The 18,032-nt window shown below is 39.0% G+C and overlaps 1 long non-coding RNA gene across 1 annotated transcript in view; it reads right to left on the minus strand.

Moving 5' to 3' along the window:
- The window catches only part of LOC128147923 (uncharacterized), a 124,457-nt gene that overhangs the window by 68,194 nt on the left and 38,231 nt on the right, over window positions 1–18,032 (minus strand). Inside the window, exon 2 of the long non-coding RNA XR_008237135.1 lies at window positions 12,561–12,732. This is a non-coding gene — a long non-coding RNA (uncharacterized LOC128147923). The remainder of the gene's footprint in view (window positions 1–12,560; window positions 12,733–18,032) is intronic.

Here is an 18,032-nt window from a genome sequence, read left to right on the forward strand (position 1 = left end):
GCCAGCAAAGCTAAACAAGGAAAATCATTATTTCACTTTTAAGATCAGTTTGACAATGGGGTTGGTTTGTTTTTAATATTCATGCTTAGTTAATTCCCTTCAATTAGTAATTGTAGAAACTTTAGTTTGAATTTTTAAAAAATCATATTACAAAGTAATTTAGCAATGGTTATTGCCACTTATGTCTTTGAGATGTGCAATTATGCAGATCCACCAAGGACAGTTCTGACTATATTTTCTTTATTTGATTGAAATCACTGTTAGAAGAATGAATTTACATATTGGCATCTGCTGCTCCTGGTATAATTTTTGTTTTTTAAAGAAAATGTGCGTAAGGTAACTTGTACAACAGTTCCACTATTCCTGATTTCAAGTAGTTGGTTTTTCAGGTTTTTTTCTCATTGTTTAGTAGGGATGTAAATGAAGGACTGAGAATGAAAAAGGAATCAAGAATACAGATTAAGATATTTGCCAGTACTGGTCTCATTTCCAAAACACATGATTTCTGAAATAACTTTTCTACTTAAAAGTTTCCTTCTCAGCTTTAAAGGGAGAAAAATCAGCTCTTCTTTTAAAGACTGTCAACTCTGTGAATTCTGTGCTATATGTCCTTTTCTAGAGATACCTAACTTTGTCTCCAACCTCTCCTGCTTTGAGTGACAAAATGAAAACTAGGTCAAAGAAGCTGAAATTCAGCATTGCTGTTATTGACACATTCTTTGTGAGTCCTTTTTCTCACCATTTTCACCTAAGCTATTTCTTTTAGTTATTCTCCATGTTTTCATTAAAACATTTCATTTTTATATATCTGACATATATAATGGTTTAAAGTTTCTTGGATATGGAAACACTGAAATTTTGTGGGGTTTCCTATCTTATGAAACAAAATTCTTTAGCTATGAAACATTTTGCAAAATGGTATTTCCATTTTCTGGAACTTTGGAACTTACTCTAAAATTAAACTTGAGCAAAGAAATGTCTGCCATTCCCATGTTTCTGTGGAAACAACAAAAGCAAGGTACCGCACAGACATTCAAGGACTTAAATCCCATGTCAATATATCCTAACAGCACTAATGTCCAGAATGATTCAAAGCCAGCTACTAATTGTGTCACTTCTCTACAGTATGAATCATAGAAATAAGAAAAGACTCAGCAGGTGATCGTTGAATTATTACTGTAAGTGGTGGTAGTAGTGTGTACATACTGCCTTGGAAAGTACCAAGATAATATCTATGCCACAAAGAATACACAATCTAAACTAGGGAGACAATATAATGAGAAATGCATACAGCCTTTGAATAGCACATTTGCAAATAAATGAATTGAAAATAACAGATATTTCATATAAACATTTCATACTCCTTTTCTGTTAACTGCTCTAAATTGACACATCTTGCCAGACTGCAGCAAGATTGATAAATTTGCAAAGATATTAACACCAGGAAATTCTATGTAGGTGTTTATTTCTGCTTGTAGCATACATTTGGGAACTGTGAGAGAACAAAGAGGCTGGGCTAGATCCATTTTTCTCTGGAGTCCATAAATTTTGTGTTTTGCTGTAAGTAGTTAAAAAAACTAGTTTCCTTAAACATGGGGCTAATTGCTACCTGCCCTCTTGTCTTTTGCATTTTAAGCCATACCACTAAATAATTTCTTGGTTTTCTACTTTAAATAAAGAACACTTACATGGTAATAATAACCCTGGATATTTGTTACTGTATTTGCACTTTCTGTAAGTGTTCTAATCCAGTGTTTATTGATTTGATAACAGTAACAGGCACTACCTACAGTACGACATCTGGTGAATCAATCACTATTACCCTAGTGCTACATACAATTTGGTCCAAGGATTTTGTGTTCATTGCACAAAGTAAATAATGTTTATTGCTGAAAAACTACAAACTTCCAGCCAAGCATGCTGTGTTTTCACATATTTCATTATAACATGTGATATTAGACTATGCTCAGCATGCTCATCTGCTCACTGGTTTTCTGAGGGAGGAAATGTGGGAGTCTCATCACCCTGCCAAAATGAACCATAAGAGATAGTCACTATAGCTAAGTCCATAATGAAAGATTTCTCTGTGCCACCCTTAATTCAAGCAGTTCCTTCTATTCCACTGCACTCATTTTTTAGCCTGCATATTGAACCGGTTACTTTTCTCTCTCACTGACAGTTTAGTACATTTCCAAACAATTTTTAAGAAACCTGGCAAAAATAACGCTGCTGTTAAACTTGCTCTGTACAATTAGAAAAAAAAAAAAAAAAAAAATTAAAGAGAAACATTCTTTGAACACCAGTCCAATACTTACTAATATGTAAAATCAATAAGCTTGTTCTCTGTTAAGTGCATGGCGGAGGCCTTGCAGGCTGATTTCTCTAAACAATGCCTAGTGCTACAGAATTAATGACTACTTGCTTCTGCTGGACTCTGCCTAAATAAAACAAACTAAGCAGCTTTCACTAAGGACAACTGTTGAAGTTAAATGACAATGGGTCCTCCAACTTCTGAGAAGTTAGCATCACATTATGTTTTGCATCTAGCAATATCATGTTTACTATAAAGTTTATATATACATATCTGCTAGATGAAACCCTGCTTAGGTAAGTGTCCTCTCTTAGAGGCAGAGAATATACAGCAGAAGGAACTAAGCACACAAAAAGCAAATGGTGGACCCACACCAAGAATGAAAATTGCCTTTGATATCAGCTCCATGGTTTCTAAGCAAGATCCCCCCACATTACTGAACTTGTACCTTTGCGGGGGATTTCTTTCACATTGTTAGATATGTGCAGTATAGACCTCTACGTGTCAGCTCATCCTCCTGAGATTCCTTTATAATCAATTGAGAAACAAAAAAATATATACTTATGACTTGAGGCGTCTAAATGACTTTAGATGTCTATTCCAGGGTAAGATGAATCACCAGTTGAAAGTGTCTATTTCTCTCTGCTAACTGTAAGAGGAGACCAGGTGATGTAGTAGGATGTAGGCTTCTACCTTCAGTCTGGTGACTAAAGTCAGTCTCTTGAGCCTGAAAATTAGAACTGCTATTCATAGAGGTGCTCACAAAAATGGAGTGAGATTTGATCTTTTCCAATCTTGCTGGCTGTCAACACTATAAAGACAGCAAATACTTAATATACTGATCATGTTAAAATAGGTAAGAAAGACCAATAAAAAGGACAGAAAAATTATAAAATCAGCTATGAAAGTAGGAAATAGTACTTTACATATGGAAGTTAGTGAATCTGATTATGAAAAACTGAATTTGTTGGCTGCTTGCTGATGGCATGGAAGGAGTTGATGTCATTCATTTTTATCAATACTAAAGGCACTTTATGCAGCCAGTATTGTGTCAAGTGGTCCTACTGTAAACAGAATTCATTTTCCAAAGCCAAAATGAAAATTAATCTTCATTTTATACATTAAATATATGTGTGTGTGTACATGCACACATGGGTTCATCCATGTGTTATTGAGAGTGTGTGTATGCATGTGTATCAGCTTTCTTCCATAACACATGAAGCTGCTTGCGTACAGGGACATTCCCTTCTTTGTTTGGGTTATGGTACCGTTAGATTAATTTAACCTTTAGCTTAAAAGGTCTTATTTCTGACATGGTGATGGATGAATGTGAATGACAGTTCAGGGTGAAGGATTCCTTTCAGCCTTCTTCACTGGGCAAAACAGAGAAGTGAAACTAATTTAAAAGTGTCTTTGATTAAGACTCCAGTATCTCTTTCTTTTTGACTGGTTGGTTTTGTACTGTGGAAACAGTCCTCACCATCTGGACAGGTGAAAAATCAAAATAACAACAGAAATCACTTTTGCCCAATTTTCTTAACCTACAGAAGATGTTCATATTTGGTTGTCATCCTACATCCAGTTCTTATCTTCTTCAGAATAGTCTATTCCTTACTTCTTTTATTCACTTATTCTTATATTTTCACATCAGTCCGGTATAGCAGATACTTTCACTGGAAATGCTGACAAATACAGATGACTGCTGGTCTGGCCTGGAATTTGGAAAGAAACGCAATTTAGAAACAAAATGAATTAAAATGTCTCTGGATCTGGCACTGCTGAAAGAAACATTGTTGGAGCTCTCAATTTATTCCACCAAGAATTTTCAGAATACTATATATTAATGTACTTTTGGGAGGTCTTCAATGCACATTTGATTTGTTTTTCGTAGAAGCAGTTTACATTTAAATTCCAAAGCTGCAGGTGTGTTTGAAAGATTCTTAGGTTGACTTAATCATGGCAAATCAACACACATGGGGATTAAAAGGAGAAGCCAAAAGCCCATCTAGAGAAGTAACCGCTTGGTAGTGTAAAGGTGGATAAAATAAACTTTTAAAGCTTCCAAACAGATTTTTAGACCCAGCAGGCCTGATCCTGGTGTCTACCCAACGTGACCTATTACATTCAGCACAATAGCTGAGAGAGGAACAAAAGTGAAAAGCTTGTTTGAAAGCTGCCTTTATACAGACTTGGTGCATTCACAATCCTACTCTGACCCTTCTTTGAACTAAAGCAGTTGCTGGAGAGGAAGTTGAAGCAAGAAATTCAGCTGCAATGGGCTAAGATTTTTTGTGAGCCAGCAGCTCTCCTCCATGGAGGACAGGTATTTTTTCCTATTTCCACAAAGTTTGAACTAGCAAAGACAGCAGCGCCCATTGGGACTTTCTGCTGTGATGGAGTTCTTTGGCATCGAGCTGTCAGAAGATGAGAGGGGAAAGTATGACTATGGGAGTGGAAGGAGGTGCTTAACCATAACAGCCACTGGTAACAACCACCATATGTAGAACACCCAACCAAGGAGTGGTCCTCAAAAAACACAGTAAGCAATACAAAGGAATGGTCCTGGCTTTTTTGAGGTTTGATTTGGGACTCCTTTTTATTATGACATAAGAGGATTAGTCCATCTTCCCTGTCAACAAGGGGACCTCAAGCCTCTTTATCCTGTGTTTCATCATCTTCATGCAGCTACCTTTGACAATGCTGACCATTGATCTCATGGTAGTTCAGACATTTGTGCACAACAGACAGCAATGGGTTAATACAGAAAAGTGGCAGGATTCTAAGTGGTCTATTTTTGTTTCTGCAATCTTTTTTTTCCTGGAAAAGCTACAAATCTTATTAAAATAACTTGGCTGGCCTTCACTCTCTATAGCAATCTGGCTGGCTAGCAAGTGACTTTGTGGTAGCTCCAAAATACCTGTCTTCTAAACTGTACTAGTAACACCAGCTTACACAGAAGGAAATATAAATATTTCTACCATGCAAGTAATCATTGCAAGGCAACCACACTCTTTGTTGATCAGAGTGAATAATGACTCCCAATACCTGTGCAAGTTTCTACTCTTCAGCACTGAAAAAGAGAATAGGAGGAATGTATTTTTAACCCTTTTTCAAGCAAGAACAGCTACATTCTTAATGGGAAAAAAAAATTCCTAAAACTGTATTTGTCAGTATGTGAAAATGTGTGTGAGATGTAATGTCTGTTAGCTTCTGTTTAGTGTCTTCCTCACCCCAGGGAACTGTATAATAAAAAACAGCTAAGGAGAGATAAATATTTGCTTCCATGGATGTTCTGTATTTATAGGGATGGGTCCTGATTGATTTGTTTGCAACATGAGACAAAAACAATTTAAATTGAAAAAAAAAAGAGCCTAATGAGGGCTGAAGTCTATATGAAAGAATGGGAGACTAGCACCAAAACAAGAAAAAGATCCCTAACAGTTCCTCTGACCTTGCTTTATTAAAGTTTTGTGAGTATGGACAAGGACAATGGAAAGAGAATGGTTTCTTCCCTAAAGCTGACCCCCTAAGGTAAAATAATCAGATCAAAATAAGTCAGTAATTGCAGAGTATAAGAGGGATTATTTGGCTGAAATAGTATCAGAGTACCATTTATTCTTCTCCAGTTTACAAACTAAACAGCTTTATTCTTATTTCTTTGTGCTTATAAGAGTGTTGCAGAGCTGCTCATACAAGCTTCCACACAGCAGTATTGGGACAATGCAAGAATATGCAGTAGCAGCAAGTCAATCCAGCACTTGATACCTTCAGAATATAGTTCCTCCAGAAAAGAAATGCTTTTCATAAGTATTAAACCACATACAGAATGCTCCTTTCCTACTCCACATCAAATTCCATACACTGTACTATATACCTATATGCTTCTTAGCCACAGATAATTATCTCAGCAAATGTTAAACAGAGAACCTACGCATGCAGGAAGCAGAGGGGGACCTGGAGCATTCACAGAAACATAGATGAATGAAGCTTGAAAATGGTATGAGGCATAAACTAGACTGTACATAAACCCAGCTCAGTGCCACTCTCCATGTAAAAAGCTAGTTATGTGTTCATGGTGGGCAATCTTTTGATGTGTATTTTCTCTCCAGTCAGTACTGTGCATCTCTTATCTGCTCCACAGGTCACTGCTGTCTTTCTTGACTGTGTCTATGTACAGACAGCCTTCCGAGATCAATGAAGGGGCATAGAAGGGGCAGGGAATGAGAAACAAAGATCCCCAGGGTAGATAAGAGTCTTAAAAATTAAGCTCAAGGAAGGTGAATTTGCCCTGTGTGACTGGGTAGAAGATTTATTTCTAGCTGTATACAACTCACTGAAAGCCAAAGGCATGTCCGGGGTTTTACTTGTTGTCATTGCTTCTTAAAGGAACACTGAACTAATTGTATTTAGAGCCAGATCACGCAAGCTCTTGAAAGCATCTTGAAAACCTCCAGCAATGGGACTCTACTGTGTCCCTGGGGAGGTTGTTCCAGTGAATTATTGTTCTTACTGTGAAAAATTCCTTTCCTATGTCAAGATGAAATCTCTCCCGGTGCAATTTATACTTGTTTCCCTCTGTCTTCTCCATGTGGCTTTTTTAAAAAGTGCTCTGTTCCTTCTAATGACCATGCTGATATTTAGGACTGTACACTTTAAGGCTCTGAAAAGTTGGATATTTATGTTTGGGCTCAGATGAAACCTGAACTTTGAACGAAACATGGCCCCAAACCTTCCCCAAGCAGCAGCAACAGCTCAAACCATTAAAATCCACATGCCATTAATTATAAAATACCTAAAGGAAGAGGAAATCCACCAAAGCCATGTAAAATTTTCAACTTAAAGCACTGACTTCTTTTACACCAGTTTCATATATATCTAAAATGTAATTTCTTTCCAAAGTATCAACAAGATCTTTAGGGATTTAATGAGCAAAGCACATGCACATTTGTTTTACTCTCTTTGCCAACCTTCCCCTCTAAACACATAACCAAGTTTAAAGGATGATTAAATAGGTAATGGAATGAGGCATAATGTGACATCTTACTGAAAGATAAGAGGGCAAACACAAGTATTTAAACGTTTCTTCTGACTCTTGATAGACTAAATAAGCATCGTTATGTGGGATAGTCTTCGTGTTACTTTAAATATCTGTACATTTCCCATAACACTTCTGTGTAAAATCCTTCCCTGCATATATAGAAATGAATCATATCACATTACAGCTGGCTATGGGTTCTTCCATGAACACACTACGTTTTAAATTGCAAAATCCATTTTTATTTTCTTTTTCATTTGTCACCTCACCACTGGAAGGAAGGTTTTCTGGAGTTTATTGCATTGCATGTCTGACAATATCAAGTCTGCCTTCAATACATTAGTATAAAAATTGAGATAAACAATTACATTTACATGAGGTCAATGGACAAGTACAGGAGACAGAAAGCCCAAAGGATTCATTGTATTTTCTGCTACAAGCCTGTCAGAGACTTCTGGATAAGAATACAGATGCAAACAATAAGCAGCTAAGGGGGAAGTAACTCAATTCTTCATGCTCAGATGTTTTTCAGATAATCTCATGAATATTTGGGTAAATAAACTTGATATGAATATGTCCTCTTTGTTATCTGCCTTCTCACAATACAGCAACATACTGCACAGTGTTAGCCTCTCTTTGTCCTACTATAAGTCAGCCACTTTGAGATAAGGCACTGATGGATTTTATCTCTGAGGCATTCTCCTCTTTAATTCTGAATTACTGCATTCCAATCAATGTATACATTCGCAATAGCAATTGCAATATTATATAATATATATAATATATATTATATATAATATAATATATATAATTGCAATATATAAATGCAATAAAACATTAAAAGTGATCAGTGCAAACAGTATAAAGCTTTATGTCATATATGTATGTTTGAAAAAAAGAGGAAAAAGAAGAAAATACTTGTAAAACCTGTATAAAGCAGAAAGGCTGAGTATCCTTTCTAGGGCTAAAACACTCTTCAGGATACTAAGGGAGACTCTAAATATTTAACATTGCTACAAGCAAAGGGATTAACAGAACAGAGCTCTGATCAATACTTGCAGCATCATGTATTATTTCCAATGGGCATGAACAGCAAAATGCTATTTATTGACTAAAGTATGCTACACATCATTGAAGCTTAATATAGGGGGACATGAAAATCTCTTTTGATCAGGAGTAAGCCACTAACCTGACCTTAGCCTAATCAACCATTTCTTACACTGCAGTAGTACTTGACTGTTCCTACCCTCATTTTTTCCTGGGAGCTTTCCAAACCATAGACAAATTCAGTCTCTGAAATCAAGAGGTTAAAGTATTAGATAACTTAAGATGAAATTAAATAAACAGAACAAATGGAAGTATGTCTCATTTTATACAGTGCCATGGAAGCCCAAAAAGGACAGCAAATGGGAACACAGCAGCCAGACAGAAGTTAGCACTTATTGTGACAAACCAGCAACCACTCAATCAGATACATGCCCAGTCTGCCTCAGGCAATGTTCTGTATCACGTACATAAAAAGAAAGTTCAAGAAAGCAAACTGTAGGCATCTGTGAAATAAAAGGCCTGTAAGAAAACATTACTTGCCTTGTCATTCTGAGTCTCTTAAGGTATATTGCAGGATTGTCACTCATTCATCTTCTTGGAGTACATATGAAATTACCCAGCACTACTTGGGAAAAATCAACCTGTGAACCTAATTCTGCTCTTTTAAATTTCACATTTTTCCAGTAGTTGAAATGCCTTAAAACAAACAGTACTGTTCCCATCTTTCATGCAAAACCCTGCTGCACATTTGACTACAAGGGAAAAGCACAAACAAGGAATTTCACATCAAAGTGATTGCTAGTGCTAAGGCCTTTCAAAAATAAATGGTTGCAGTCAACTTGTTCCTCAAAGTCAGCTCCCACTCTCAACCCTTTCTGTTGTTGTAACATGTAACATTTGTTATATTTGCATGAAAGCTTGCAGTAGATAATACACCAGATCAAAAAAACAACAAACCACATAATAATACAAGTGCATTACTATAAAGCCCAGCAACTTGGACCTGCACAGGCAACACAGACAACAAATTTAGAGTCCATATGAATCTCTTTTTTCTCAATGTTGAACATGGATTATATCATCCCATGACAATATGCACCTGAAAAATTGTTCTCATCCGCTACAAAAGAGACAGGGCAGGGACTTTCAGTGCAGGCAAGCCCAGCTCCCTTCAGACCCACAATCTCCCAGAGCAGAGTTCATTTCTCATAGTTCATAACCTGTGTTTGACAGTGCCACACAGTGTTGAATTCAAACCTATACTGCTTTTTTGAACTAGGTAATCTGAATAAAATTAAATAACTTTTGCTTAGAAGGCACCTTTCTCAATTTTCCCTTCACAGCTGCATTTTCTCTTATTTAATTTCAAGGAAGCCAAAAGGACTGAACACACCTGACCTAATCTTTTTAAAGGGCTCACTTATGGCTTTCAATTTCTCCCTTGGTGACTGATGCTGTTATCATATCCTAGCAAAGAGGAGTTTCCCATGTAACCCCTGAATAAACTTTTCCAGAAAGTGTATTTCAACCCTTATTTCTAACAAGGAAAAAGTTTAGTCAAGTAACACTCTGCATTTCACTTTTAATTTCTTTTCATATACCTCTCATGAGGTTTTTAAGTGATACATATCAAAAACTAAATATGAAAGCCCAGGAAACCAGGTAGACAAAACCGTGTACAACCTTACATAAAATACCATGTATTCCTCAAGAACAAATGTTGAACATAATTCCTTAACTCATCATTTTTTCTTTTCAAATATGGACCTCCTTTTCCTCTCAAAGCATTTCGAATTTTCTTACGATAATGAACTTTTCTTATGATTCATCAAGAGTTATGATAACACTTCATGATTGTTTTTAATAATCTGATCCCCCTTTACTACTACTTTAATCAGGAATCACACATAATCCTAAATATTGATGAGGGATTTTAGAAACAAAATTTCAGCAGAGCCACTGAAATAAGAATGCTGACAGATCTCAGGTGCAGACAGATCTTCCTGATGCAGATAGATGTCAGATCTGATATGTCATGCACAATTACACCAGAGACCTTGACTCTGAATCTCCAAATAACTCCTGGCATTATGCAATTTTTCATCTTCCTCCTGACAACTTTCAGGACTTGATTCCAAGGAAGTAGAAAATTCATCCTTCAGAAGTACTGGTTAAGATGAGAGCTGTAACTTAACATGGAAAAAACCCTCAACATACATTCTTACAAACTAAGCAGAAAAATGCAAACTATTAGGAAACAAATACTAAGAATGCCTCACTATGCAGGCTGTCTAAAGATTTCCATCCCTCTTCCTGCCAGTGGAGCATAGAGAGACCACTTTCAGGAATCAGGTTTGTACTGTGATTCCACTGTATATTACAATTGCTATATCATGTTTATGATGTGATTTCAGCATATTGTTGCATCAATCTTCTAAATCAAAATCCCACATAACATCAAATGTCTTCAAATAAGTAAATCCAATATTAAAACATTAAACCCTCCTGCCTTCTCAGGCATGTTGGAGGGACCACAGACAGTAGGTCAGGACAGGCAGCCATCAAGTCTCCTTGGCACTACAGGACTGACAAGCTCTGACCTCTTCCTCAGGGCTGACCTCCTCCTCCCTGTAGCACCACAGAGACCTGGAGCAAGCAGGATCCAGACAAGAAGAGGCAATTGGCTACTGTCCCTTGGGTGCTGCGTCAAAGAGGCACTTGGCAAGCTTGACAGGGAAAGACAGCGGCTTAAGAAGAGGAACATCTAGGACATCATCTTTGATGAGTCATTAACAGTGCCCATGTAAATGATGATGGTGTGGAGTCCATAGAGCCAAACAACAGGGCTGAACATGTGGAGATGGACCCACCGGTATCCCCTATTGGCATATGTTCTCACTCTCACTGTACACAGGCAAGAGAGCTGGTCATTCTTGTGATTAATATATTAATCTCACTGTGCAACATCAGTAATCACTAATGCTGGTCTGAGCCAGGGCATGGAATATCAGTGGCCAACACAAGACCTCTTTGGCTAAGAGGAAGGGGGCACAGGTAAGGTGATCATGAATATAAGGGGTAACCACAGCCATTGTAAAGAAAGCTGAACTGAGCTCAACACAAAGGGCACTGCAAGTTGGCCTTTGTTTCATAAAAATGGCACTACCAGTTGAGTGGATCACCTGGTTTTGTAAATGGCCTTTGTGCTAAAATTTAAGGTTTTTATGTAAAAATATGATCATTCTACTTTACTCAAAAGAAGTTTGAGAATAGTCATTATGTTTATTTTGTATTTTACAAGCAGTCCTAAGGCTAGGCTCTAGGCCAAATATATGGCCTCTGTATAGCTGGGGCACCTTTAGATACAGGCTTGGTTGAGCCAGCTATGCTTATAGGAGGAAAACTCTTAGATGCATTGTGCACTTCAGAGCATCAAAAGTAAATTTACCTGGTGTAAAAGTATCCTTTGTTTTGCCTAACTGTCTCAATTTATCTTGTCTGATCTTCACCAATTAGGGAGCCATGTGTCAGGCAACTCATTAACATCAGACAGACAAAATGTCCTGTACTCTCTCTTAAGAAGGGCCCAACATTGCCTGTCCCATGTTTACATAGTATTTGTAGGTATCTGAAATTCATACTGACTTCATGTCTTTTACAAGATCCAGAGGATCTTAGGACATGAGCTTGGGGTGCATATCAAAATTCAGGCTACTTTGGGGATTAGCTGTCTGAGAGCCAGACTTGTAGACTTTTCCTTTTTTATGTAAAGGACTTTACGAACCATGAACAAAAGGGACTTCTCAATAACTATACATCTTTTAATATGGAATTATATTCGCTATCATACACAAGTAAGTTTCTTTTGTATTTCTGATCCTTTATTCAGAGATCTTGGTTAAGTACTGTAACTTCAATGGTCTCTTACACACATTTACCACTAGTTATCATTTACCTTTAAATAAAGTGGTATGTGATTACATCTGTAGCTTGACTCCAATCACCTGAAGTGAAACATGGATAAGTCCCTTAAATATATTTTGCATATAGACATAACTGGTGGTACTTTGAAGTCTGGCCCTACATATCCAATGGGTACACAAAGACAGATAACATCCAGGATTCTAGAGTTAATTGATTATGATGGATATTAAATGAAAGACTTACTTTTGGTTATAAAATTCTGTCCAACTGGCATAACAACTCTGCATGAGTTTCCACAGCATGGAAAAACACATCAAAAGTAGAAGCAGAGGTAGAGGCAAGACAAGATCACTGGTTTCTGCTCAGTAACGCATGAACTCTGCATATTTTACATGGATAAAGTGCTGTCATAGTCCTAAGGAAAAGACAAAAATAGACAGAAAAGTTAAAAATGGTATACCTGTGGCATCATTTTCCAGGGGGCCAGAAACTGTGTTCATTAGAAAAGGTTATAATTTTGTTTGTCAAGATAGATATTCATAGCATCAACTCATGAACTGCTTTTTGCTAGAACTACTTATATAACATAAATACTTTTTACAGTTTCTCCTCCCCAAAGAATGGTCTTTGTCCCAGATCATCATGCAGGAAGGCAAAACAATGTTTTTCAGAATTATTTAATATCTTTAGATTTCCTTATCAAGGATTTGGGAAAAAAAAAAAAATTAGTTTACTGGAATATTCCATTGTAGATTAGGACGGTAGGTAAGGATGCATGCAAACACACACATATCACCATTGATTCAATCTGTTATAAAGTTTCTGATAGGAGACCAAAGATAATACATGCTTACCAATAAAGATAGGCTTATACACTACGTAGAGATGATTTTACTCTATGACTCTTATATTTTTGCATGGGTATGGCTATTTTGCTTGATATTGACCTATTATAGTTTTTGTTGTTGTCTGGATTAATTCTGACCAGATGGTTTAAGGAAAAGACAATTTGCATATACTACAAATTACAGCTGTGTCAGTTTCTATTTTTAAGTTGCTTTATATTGTATTTCCTTCACAAGAAGCATAAAATCAGCATGACATTATTGTGCTTCAGATTGAAATCTCAAACAAAACCATTATTTGCACATCTGCAAAATATTCCATCTCCTGATTTTTTGCTTCTGGTAGCAAATTATCATCAGCAAGAGGCCATAAATCCCATCTGATTATTGAATCCGATTTAGGTAAATCTTCCAGACTACAGGACAGCTGGTATATGCACTTTAGTCTGAACACTGTCATGAGCAAAATAGTCTTAAGTAGGGGATTTTTTATTTAATTTAATTTATTGCCAGTTAACACCAATTTCTGATTACTGATTCAGGTATAGGGAAAAAAATCATAGAATAGTTTGGATTGGAAGGGACCTTTAAAGGTCATCTAGTCCAACCCCCCTGCAATGAGCAGGGACATCTTCAACTAGATCAGTTTGCTCAGAGACCCGTCCAAACTGACCTTGAATGTTTCCAGGGATGGGGCATCTACCTCCTCTCTGGGCAACCTGTTCCAGTGTTTCACCACCTTCACCATAAAAAATTTCTTCCTTACATCTAGTCTAAATCTACCTGCTTTCAATTTAAAACCATTACCCGTTGTCCTATCTCAACGGACCCCACTAAAATGTTTGTCCCCATCTTTCTTATAAGCCCCCTTTACATACTGAAAGGCCACAATAAGGTCTCCCCAGAGCCTTCTCTTCTCCAAGCTGAACAACCCCAACTCTCTCAGCCTTTCTTCATAGGGGAGGTGCTCCACTCCTCTGATCATTTTTGTGGCCTCCTCTGGACCAGCTCCAACAGGTCCATGTCTTTCCTGTACTGAGGGCTCCAGAGCTGGACGCAGTACTCCAGGTGGGGTCTCACCAGAGCAGAGTAGAGGGGCAGAATCACCTCCCCTGACCTGCTGGCCCTGCTTCTTTTGATGCAGCCCAGGACACGGTTGGCCTTCTGGGCTGCGAGCGCACATTGGCGGCTCATGTCCAGCTTTTCATCCACCAGGACCCCCAAGTCCTTCTCCGCAGGCCTGCTCTCAATCCCTTCATCCCCCAGCCTGTATCGATACCAGGGTTTGCCCCGACCCCGGTGCAGGACCTTGCATTTGGCCTTGTTGAACCTCATGAGGTTCACATGGGCCCACTTCTTGAATTTGTCCAGGTCCCTCTGGATGTCATCCCGTCCCTCAGGCATGTCAACCACACTGCTCAGCTTGGTGTCGTCTGCAAACTTGCTGAGGGTGCACTCGATCCCACTATGTCATTGATGAAGATATTAAACAGTATTTGACACCACTTGTCACCAATCGCCATCTGGACATTGAGCCATTGACCACTACCCTCTGGATGCGACCATCCGACCAATTCCTCATCCACTGAACAGTCCACCCACCAAATCCATATCTCTCCAATTTAAAGAGAAGGATGTTGTAGGGGACTGGGTCAAAAGACTTACAGAAGTCCAGACAGACGACATCCATAGCTCTTCCCTTGTCCACTGGTGTAGTCACTTCATCATAGAAGGCCACTAGTTTGGTCAGGAAGGACTTGCACTTGGTGAAGCCATGCTGGCTGTCCCAGCTCACCTCCCTGTCCTTCGTGTGCCTTAGCATAGCTTCAAGGCGTATCTGTTCCATGATCTTCCCAGGCACAGAGGTGAGGCTGACAGGTCGGTAGTTCCCAGGGTCCTCCTTTCTACCATTTTTAACAACGGGTGCAACATTTCCCTTTTTCCAGTCACCAGGGACTTCACCTGACTGTCATGACTTTTCAAATATCATGGAGAGTGGCTTGGCAACTACATAAGCCAATTCCCTCAGGACTCTGGGATACATCTCGTAAGGTCCCATAGACTTAGGTATGTCCAGTTTCCTCAGGTGGTCACAAACCTGATCTTCTCTTACAGTGGGAGGGACTTTTCTTCCCCAGTATCCATCCTGTGGTCCATCCACTCAAGAGGTGTGGGAAGAGAGGTTGCCAGCGAAGACTGAGGCAAGAATATTGTTGAGTACCTCAGCCTTCTCCTCATCCATTGTAACCAGTTTGCCAAACTTGCTCATCAGGGGGAGTATGCTCTCTTTGACCTTCCTTTTTCTGGCTGATGTACCTGTAGAAGTTCTTATTATTTTTTACACCCCTTGCCAAGTTCATCTCCATCCATGCCTTAGCCTTCCTAATCACCATCCCTACACAACCAGGCAGCATTGCTATACTCTTCCCAAGATACCTGTTCCTGGTTCCACTGCCTGTGCATTTCCTTCTTGCCCTTGAGTTTGACCAACTGGTCTCAACTCAGCCATGCTGGTCTTTTGCCTTCCTTTGCTGATTTCTTACACCTAGGGATCGAGAGCTCTTGCGCTCTATGGAAAGCATGCTTAAAGATCTGCCAGCTCTGTTCCACTCCCTTGTCCCTGAAGGCAGTTTCCCAGGTGGTCTTATTGACTAATTCCTTGAAGAGCTGGAATTTTGCTTTCCTAAAATTCAGGGTCCTGACTACTTTTCGCCTGACCCATATTCCTCAGGACTGGGAACTCCACCAGTGTGTGGTCACTGCAGCCCAGGTTGCCTCCAATCTTGATGCCACCAATTAGCTCACTTGCATTGGTGACCATCACATCCAGTATTGCATCCCCTTTGGTAGGGCTGTCTATTACCTGGCTTGAGAAGTAATCCTCAATGCACTCCAGGAGTCTCCTGGCTTGCCTATAGCTGGCTGTGCTACTTTTCTAGCAGATGTCGGGGTGGTTGAAGTCCCCCAGCAGGACGAGAGCCTGTGAGCGCAATGCCTCCTGTAGCTGGAGTAAGAAGGCTTCATCAATAGGCTCCCCTTGATTGGGTGGCCTGTAGCAGACACCAACCACAAGGTTCCCTTTGTTGCCTCAGTCTCTAACTCTTACCCAAAAGAACATAAAAAATCAAACAGAAACTTAAGTAAACACCTTTCCTCCCTCTTCTCCAGGCTCAACTTAAGCCAAATATCCGTACTTCCCTATTCCTTATTTCAACTTGTTTTCACTGCAGGTTACAGTTAGTTCACCCTTCTCCCTTTGGAGAGGCAATGGGCAGCACAGGAGGTTATGTGCCTAGCAGTTTAGCAGTTTCTCTCTGCCACTCCTTCATGCTTCTAACTGGGTTTCCTATGCCCCAGCATGGCTCTCGCATGGATTGCAGTCCCTCACCTGGTGTGCACTGCCCATGGGCCGCAGTCCCTCAGGAGTCTCCCTGTCCTGGCCTGTGTCCTCCATGGCCGTAGTCCCACACCCTGCCAGGTGTGTCCAACGCACACATACAGCAAGGCTAACAAATGTAGGATGCACTAGACTTACAACAAAAGTGCAAGCCAATTCTGCACTTTCAATGCCAGAGCTCCGATCTCAGTTTCACAGTATAAGTAAGAATTGATCTGTGTGTGTGCACCTCAGTACATGGTAATCACTAAAGTAAGAGCTGATGTTTCCATCTAGGTCATTTTAGAGCTGTGAGTCCTAACAGAGTCAATAAGTATATGCAACTATCCTTGTTTAAAGCTTTCTATCAGATGTTTCATTAAATGGGGAGTTTGCTGAAGCTGCAGAATTAGGAAGAGCTGCTGTTCTTTTCATATCTGCAGGACCTCAACAGCTTCCACTGGTCCCCTAAGGACTCTGGTCCTGTGAGGGGGCTACTCTTCACAGTGACAGACACTTTGCACTTCTACCTGAACTAAGGCCGCCTGAGGGAGAAAATGATCAAAAACTTACTCAATCTAATTGAGCCTGGAAAAACAGTTTGAATATTGATTTGTGGCCCCTTGACCTTTTGAAATTACATAATTGGCCCTCAGGAAGAAAAAGCTGCACACTCCTGATGTAAATAAAGATATTAATTAGGTCCTGACAGAATACGTTCAATCTTCTCCTAGTTCTACAAATTAATTTCCATAGCAAAGAGTATACAGCATAATCTCAGAGTTATTAAGCTGATTTATAAAATGTATATTGGATTGTGACAAGCAAAGTTGAAATATTAAAAAAAAAAATCAAATTTTAACCTAGGTTCAAGTCTTCACATCTGAAATCATTCTCAGATACTCTTACTAGAGAAAATAAAATTTTGAAGACATTCTTAAAAGATAATTCTATATTTATAATGTACATTAAGGTGAAAGAAAAATCAAGTTGTTGATATTACTGAATAAGATTTACCATTAACAACAAACAAGGGGTATGTCTGATCAATTACTGTCTTAGTGAAGTCTGCGCTGTATTAGATAATGCCCAAACTTTATACAGTAGTAGTTAGAAGAATTTGTTCCATAATAATAAAAGTTAGATTTATCATTCTCCTTATAAACAAAAAGGTTCTGATCCGTTATTTAAATTTGATAACTTCTGATTAAGTGTCAGTAGATTTACTGCCTCCAGAGCCAGGCCTCTGTGACACCATGTTCTCTCTCCTCAGGAGATAGAACTGTGAGTGATACACCCTGACTCAAGTACTCTGAAAATTGTACAAAACATTCTGCATTCTTAAAAGTACAAACTTAACAAGTAATGTGCAACCTTTGGCCTCGTGAGATTTGATAGGCGCTTCCTGGCCCATGGGAGCTGAGGTCCCACCAGGACCCTGGCTTAGGCACCATGTCGCAGCTAGGCCTGGGCCTGCTGTGAGCCCCGCTGAGC

This window comes from Harpia harpyja, chromosome 1 (assembly GCF_026419915.1).
Source record: "Harpia harpyja isolate bHarHar1 chromosome 1, bHarHar1 primary haplotype, whole genome shotgun sequence".
Taxonomy (NCBI): domain Eukaryota; kingdom Metazoa; phylum Chordata; class Aves; order Accipitriformes; family Accipitridae; genus Harpia; species Harpia harpyja.